This window comes from Tachypleus tridentatus, chromosome 13 (assembly GCF_004210375.1).
Source record: "Tachypleus tridentatus isolate NWPU-2018 chromosome 13, ASM421037v1, whole genome shotgun sequence".
In the NCBI taxonomy this organism is placed as follows: domain Eukaryota; kingdom Metazoa; phylum Arthropoda; class Merostomata; order Xiphosura; family Limulidae; genus Tachypleus; species Tachypleus tridentatus.
In genome coordinates this window covers 5617178-5625360 of record NC_134837.1, presented here as the reverse complement: position 1 = coordinate 5625360, position 8183 = coordinate 5617178, and positions in this window count along the sequence as shown.

Sequence of the window (8183 nt, the reverse complement as noted above, 5' to 3'; positions counted from 1 at the left end):
AAACAAACCCAACCTGAAAAAATTATCATAATATCTGAGTGAAGTAAACCAGAACTGTAAAATATTATAATAAGTTCATGAGTGAAACAAACTACAACTTAAGAAGATTATCTTCGGCTCGTGAATGATAAAAACACAACTTTAAAAGATTATAATATATTCTTCAGTGAAAGAAACCACAACTTAAAAAGATTATCATAACTTTCAGATTGAAAAACGACAACTTAAAAATATTATCATGAGCGAAACAAACAATATCTTTGAAATATTATAATAAGTTCATAAGTGAAATCAACCACAACTTTAAAATATTATGTTAACTAATGATAATTTTTTTAAGTTGTTGTTTTTTTCACTCATGAATTATGATAATATTTTTATTTGGTGGTTCTTTTGATTGATGAGGTCATTATAATATTTTTAAATTGTTTTTCTCAATCTGAAAATTGTTATAATCTTTTAAAGGTATGGTTTGTTTCATACCTGTAATTAGTATAATCTATATATGTTGTGGTTTGTTATTATGTGCTAGTGTTAATTGTGTGTTTTGCAGTCTAAATAATACTGTGTTATTAAATGATCGACTTATTAGTCTTACCTAGAGCCTATAATTTACTGTGTTGAAATGTGGTGGTGATAACACTGTTTAATACAGTCTATATTATATAGTGTTAATGTGTGATGGTGGTAATACTGTTTTCTACAGCTTAAGTAATACTGTGTTATTATGTGATTGTGTTATTATTGTTTCCTGCAGTCTAACTAATATTGTGTTATTATGTGATGGTGGTAACAGTATTTCATACAGCCCAAATAATACTGTGTTATTATGTGATGCTGTTAATAGTGTTTCCTACAATCTAAGTAATACTGAGTTATTATGTTATGGTGTTAATAGTGTTTTCTAGAAAGTAAATAATATTATGTTATTATTTAATAGTCTTAATGGTGTCTCCTACAGACTAAGTAGTACTGGGTTATTATGTGATGGTGGTAACAGTATGTCATACAGCCCAAATAATACTGTGTTATTATGTGATGCTGTTAATAGTTTTTCGTATAAACTAACTAATACTATGTTATTATGTGACAGTGGTAGTAGTTTCCTACAGTCTAAATATTAGTGTGTTACTATGTCATGGCGTTAATGGTGTTTCTTATTGTCTATATAATATTGTGTTATTATGTGATGGTGTTAATAGTGTTTCCAACAGTTTAATTAATACTGTCTTATTATGTGATGGTGTTAATAATGTTTCCTACAGTTTAATTAATACTGTCTTATTATGTGATGGTGTTAATAGTGTTTTCTGATGCCTAAATAATACTCTGTTATTGTGTGATTATGGTAATAATGTTTCCTACAGTCTAAATAATACTGTGTTAAAATGTGGTGGTGGTAATACTGTTTCCTACAGTTTAAGTAATACTGTGTTAGTATAAGATTGTGTTAATAGTGTTTCTGGAGTCTAAATAAAACTGTGTTATAGTAGGATGGCATTAACAGTGTTTCCTATCGTATTATTATTAATAATAATTTATAAGGTGATGGTGTTAAAAATGTCTTGTACACTCTAAATCATGCTGTGTTATTATGTGATGATGGTAACAGTATTTCCTACAGTCCAAATAATACTATGTTATTCTGTGATGGTGATAACAGTGTTTCCCACAAATTATATTATACTATGTTAATATGTGGTGGTGGTGATAACAGTGTTTCCTACAAATTATATTATACTGTGTTAATATGTGGTGGTGGTGGTAATGTTGTTTACTACAGTTTATATTATATTGTGTTAATATGTAGTAGTGGTGATAACAGTGTTTCCTACAGTCTATATTATACTGTTTTAATATGTGGTGGTGATGGTAATAGTGTTTCCTACAGTCTATATTATACTGTGTTAATATGTGGTGGTGATAACAGTGTTTCCTACAGTCTATATTATATTGTGTTAATAAGTGGTGTGATGGTAACAGTGTTTCCTACAATCTATATTATACTGTGTTATTATGTGGTGGTGATGGTGGTAACAGTGTTTCCTATAGTCTATATTATACTGTGTTAATATCTGGTGGTGGTGATAACAGTGTTTCCTACAGTCTATATTATTTTGTATTGATATATGGTGGTGGTGATAACAATATTTCTTAGAGTCTATATTATATTGTGTTAATATGTGGTGGTGATGATAACAGTGTTTCCTACAATCTATATTATAATGTGTTAGTATGTGGTGGTGGTGATAATAGTGTTTCCTACAGTCTATATTATACTGTGTTGATATGTAATGGTGGTGGTAATGTTGTTTCCTACAGTTTATATTATATTGTGTTAATATGTGGTGGTGATATTAGTGTTTCCTACAATCTATATTATACTGTGTTAATATGTGGTGATGGTGATAACAGTGTTTCCTACAGTCTATATTATACTGTGTTGATATGTAGTGGTGGTGGTAATGTTGTTTCCTACAGTTTATATTATACTGTGTTGATATGTAATGGTGGTGGTAATGTTGTTTCCTACAGTTTATATTATATTGTGTTAATATGTGGTGGTGATATTAGTGTTTCCTACAATCTATATTATACTGTGTTAATATGTGGTGATGGTGATAACAGTGTTTCCTACAGTCTATATTATACTGTGTTGATATGTAGTGGTGGTGGTAATGTTGTTTCCTACAGTTTATATTATACTGTGTTGATATGTAATGGTGGTGGTAATGTTGTTTTCTGCAGTTTATATTATACTCTTTTAATATGTGGTGGTGATGGTAATGGTGTTTCCTACAGTCTATATTATACTGTGTTGATATGTAGTGGTGGTGATAGTAATTGTGTTTCCTACAGTTTATATTATATTGTGTTAATATGTGGTTGTGGTGATAATAGTGTTTCCTACAGTCTATATTATACTGTGTTGATATGTAGTGGTGGTGATAACAGTGTTTCCTACAGTCTATATTATACTGTGTTGATATGTAGTGGTGGTGATAGTAATAGTGTTTCCTACAGTCTATATTATATTGTGTTAATATGTGGTGGTGGTGATAACAGTGTTTCCTACAGTCTATATTATACTGTTTTAATATGTGGTGGTGATGGTAATAGTGTTTCCTACCGTTTATATTATACTGTGTTAACATGTGGTGGTGATGATAACAGTGTTTCCTACAATCTATATTATACTGTGTTGATATGTGGTGGTGTTGATAACAGTGTTTCCTACAGTCTACATTATACTGTGTTAATATGTGGTGGTGATGGTAATAGTGTTTCCTACAGTCTATATTATAATGTGTTGATATATAGTGGTGGTAATGTTGTTTTCTACAGTTTATATTATATTGTGTTAATATGTGGTGGTGGTGATAATAGTGTTTCCTACAGTCTTTATTATACTGTTTTAATATGTGGTGGTGATGGTAATAGTGTTTCCTACCGTTTATATTATACTGTGTTGATATGTGGTGTTGATAATAGTGTTTCCTACAGTCTAAATTATACTGTGTTAATATGTGGTGGTGATGATAACAGTGTTTCCTACAATCTATATTATACTGTGTTGATATGTGGTGGTGATGATAGTGTTTCCTACAATCTATATTATACTGTGTTGATATGTAGTGGTGGTGGTAATGTTGTTTTCTACAGTTTATATTATATTGTGTTAATATGTGGTGGTGATATTAGTGTTTCCTACAATCTATATTATACTGTGTTAATATGTGGTGGTGGTGGTGATAACAGTGTTTTCTGCAGTCTATATTATACTGTGTTGATATGTAGTGGTGGTGATAGTAATAGTGTTTCCTACAGTCTATATTATATTGTGTTAATATGTGGTGGTGGTGATAACAGTGTTTCCTACAGTCTATATTATACTGTGTTGATATGTAGTGGTGGTGGTAATGTTGTTTCCTACAGTTTATATTATACTGTGTTCATATGTAGTGGTGGTGATAACAGTGTTTCCTACAGTCTATATTATACTGTGTTGATATGTGGTGTTGATAATAGTGTTTCCTACAGTCTAAATTATACTGTGTTAATATGTGGTGGTGATGATAACAGTGTTTCCTACAATCTATATTATACTGTGTTGATATGTGGTGGTGATGATAGTGTTTCCTACAATCTATATTATACTGTGTTGATATGTAGTGGTGGTGGTAATGTTGTTTTCTACAGTTTATATTATATTGTGTTAATATGTGGTGGTGATATTAGTGTTTCCTACAATCTATATTATACTGTGTTAATATGTGGTGGTGGTGGTGATAACAGTGTTTTCTGCAGTCTATATTATACTGTGTTGATATGTAGTGGTGGTGATAGTAATAGTGTTTCCTACAGTCTATATTATACTGTGTTAATATGTGGTGGTGGTGATAACAGTGTTTCCTACAGTCCTATATTATACCTGTGTTGATATGTGGTGGTGGTGGTAATGTTGTTTCCTACAGCCTATATTATACTGTGTTGATATGTAGTGGTGGTGATAACAGTGTTTCCTACAGTCCATATATTATACTGTGTTGATATGTAGTGGTGGTGATAGTAATTGTGTTTCCTACAGTTTATATTATATTGTGTTAATATGTGGTGGTGGTGATAATAGTGTTTCCTACAGTCTATATTATATTGTGTTAATATGTGGTGGTGGTGATAACAGTGTTTCCTACAGTCTATATTATACTGTTTTAATATATGGTGGTGATGGTAATAGTGTTTCCTACCGTTTATATTATACTGTGTTAATATGTGGTGGTGATGATAACAGTGTTTCCTACAATCTATATTATACTGTGTTGATATGTGGTGGTGTTGATAACAGTGTTTCCTACAGTCCTACATTATACAGTGTTAATATGTGGTGGTGATGGTAATAGTGTTTCCTACAGTCTATATTATAATGTGTTGATATATAGTGGTGGTAATGTTGTTTTCTACAGTTTATATTATATTGTGTTAATATGTGGTGGTGGTGATGGTAATAGTGTTTCCTACAGTCTATGTTATAATATGTTGATATATAGTGGTGGTAATGTTGTTTTCTACAGTTTATATTATACTGTGTTAATATGTGGTGGTGGTGATAACAGTGTTTCCTACAGTCTATATTATACTGTGTTCATATGTAGTGGTGGTGGTAATGTTTTTTTCTACAGTTTATATTATATTGTGTTAATATGTGGTGGTGATATTAGTGTTTCCTACAATCTATATTATACTGTGTTAATATGTGGTGGTGGTGGTGATAACAGTGTTTTCTACAGTCTATATTATACTGTGTTGATATGTAGTGGTGGTGATAGTAATTGTGTTTCCTACAGTTTATATTATATTGTGTTAATATGTGGTGGTGATGGTAATGGTGTTTCCTACAGTCTATATTATACTGTGTTGATATGTAGTGGTGGTGATAGTAATTGTGTTTCCTACAGTTTATATTATATTGTGTTAATATGTGGTTGTGGTGATAATAGTGTTTCCTACAGTCTATATTATACTGTGTTGATATGTAGTGGTGGTGATAACAGTGTTTCCTACAGTCCTATATTATACTGTGTTGATATGTAGTGGTGGTGATAGTAATAGTGTTTCCTACAGTCTATATTATATTGTGTTAATATGTGGTGGTGGTGATAACAGTGTTTCCTACAGTCTATATTATACTGTTTTAATATGTGGTGGTGATGGTAATAGTGTTTCCTACCGTTTATATTATACTGTGTTAACATGTGGTGGTGATGATAACAGTGTTTCCTACAATCTATATTATACTGTGTTGATATGTGGTGGTGTTGATAACAGTGTTTCCTACAGTCTACATTATACTGTGTTAATATGTGGTGGTGATGGTAATAGTGTTTCCTACAGTCTATATTATAATGTGTTGATATATAGTGGTGGTAATGTTGTTTTCTACAGTTTATATTATATTGTGTTAATATGTGGTGGTGGTGATAATAGTGTTTCCTACAGTCTTTATTATACTGTTTTAATATGGGGTGGTGATGGTAATAGTGTTTCCTACCGTTTATATTATACTGTGTTGATATGTGGTGTTGATAACAGTGTTTCCTACAATCTATATTATACTGTGTTGATATGTGGTGGTGATGATAGTGTTTCCTACAATCTATATTATACTGTGTTGATATGTAGTGGTGGTGGTAATGTTGTTTTCTACAGTTTATATTATATTGTGTTAATATGTGGTGGTGATATTAGTGTTTCCTACAATCTATATTATACTGTGTTAATATGTGGTGGTGGTGGTGATAACAGTGTTTTCTGCAGTCTATATTATACTGTGTTGATATGTAGTGGTGGTGATAGTAATAGTGTTTCCTACAGTCTATATTATATTGTGTTAATATGTGGTGGTGGTGATAACAGTGTTTCCTACAGTCTATATTATACTGTGTTGATATGTAGTGGTGGTGGTAATGTTGTTTCCTACAGTTTATATTATACTGTGTTGATATGTAGTGGTGGTGATAACAGTGTTTCCTACAGTCTATATTATACTGTGTTGATATGTGGTGTTGATAATAGTGTTTCCTACAGTCTAAATTATACTGTGTTAATATGTGGTGGTGATGATAACAGTGTTTCCTACAATCTATATTATACTGTGTTGATATGTGGTGGTGATGATAGTGTTTCCTACAATCTATATTATACCGTGTTGATATGTAGTGGTGGTGGTAATGTTGTTTTCTACAGTTTATATTATATTGTGTTAATATGTGGTGGTGATATTAGTGTTTCCTACAATCTATATTATACTGTGTTAATATGTGGTGGTGGTTGTGATAACAGTGTTTTCTGCAGTCTATATTATACTGTGTTGATATGTAGTGGTGGTGATAGTAATAGTGTTTCCTACAGTCCATATTATATTGTGTTAATATGTGGTGGTGGTGATAACAGTGTTTCCTACAGTCCATATTATACTGTGTTGATATGTAGTGGTGGTGGTAATGTTGTTTCCTACAGTTTATATTATACTGTGTTGATATGTAGTGGTGGTGATAACAGTGTTTCCTACAGTCTATATTATACTGTGTTGATATGTAGTGGTGGTGATAGCAATTGTGTTTCCTACAGTTTATATTATATTGTGTTAATATGTGGTGGTGGTGATAATAGTGTTTCCTACAGTCTATATTATATTGTGTTAATATGTGGTGGTGGTGATAACAGTGTTTCCTACAGTCCTATATTATACTGTTTTAATATATGGTGGTGATGGTAATAGTGTTTCCTACCGTTTATATTATACTGTGTTAACATGTGGTGGTGATGATAACAGTGTTTCCTACAATCTATATTATACTGTGTTGATATGTGGTGGTGTTGATAACAGTGTTTCCTACAGTCTACATTATACAGTGTTAATATGTGGTGGTGATGGTAATAGTGTTTCCTACAGTCCTATATTATAATGTGTTGATATATAGTGGTGGTAATGTTGTTTTCTACAGTTTATATTATACTGTGTTAATATGTGGTGGTGGTGATGGTAATAGTGTTCCTACAGTCCATGTTATAATATGTTGATATATAGTGGTGGTAATGTTGTTTCTACAGTTTATATTATACCTGTGTTAATATGTGGTGGTGGTGATAACAGTGTTTCCTACAGTCTATATTATACTGTGTTCATATGTAGTGGTGGTGGTAATGTTGTTTTCTACAGTTTATATTATATTGTGTTAATATGTGGTGGTGATATTAGTGTTTCCTACAATCCATATTATACTGTGTTAATATGTGGTGGTGGTGGTGATAACAGTGTTTTCTACAGTCCATATTATACTGTGTTGATATGTAGTGGTGGTGATAGTAATAGTGTTTCCTACAGTCTATATTATACTGTGTCGATATGTAGTGGTGGTGGTAATGTTGTTTCCTACAGTCTTTATTATACTGTTTTAATATGTGGTGGTGATGGTAATAGTGTTTCCTACAGTCTAAATTATACTGTGTTGATATGTGGTGGTGATGATAACAGTGTTTCCTACAGTCTATATTATACTGTTTTGATATGTGGTGGTGGTGGTAATGTTGTTTTCTACAGTTTATATTATATTGTGTTAATATGTGGTGGTGATATTAGTGTTTCCTACAATCTATATTATACTGTGTTGAGATATAGTGGT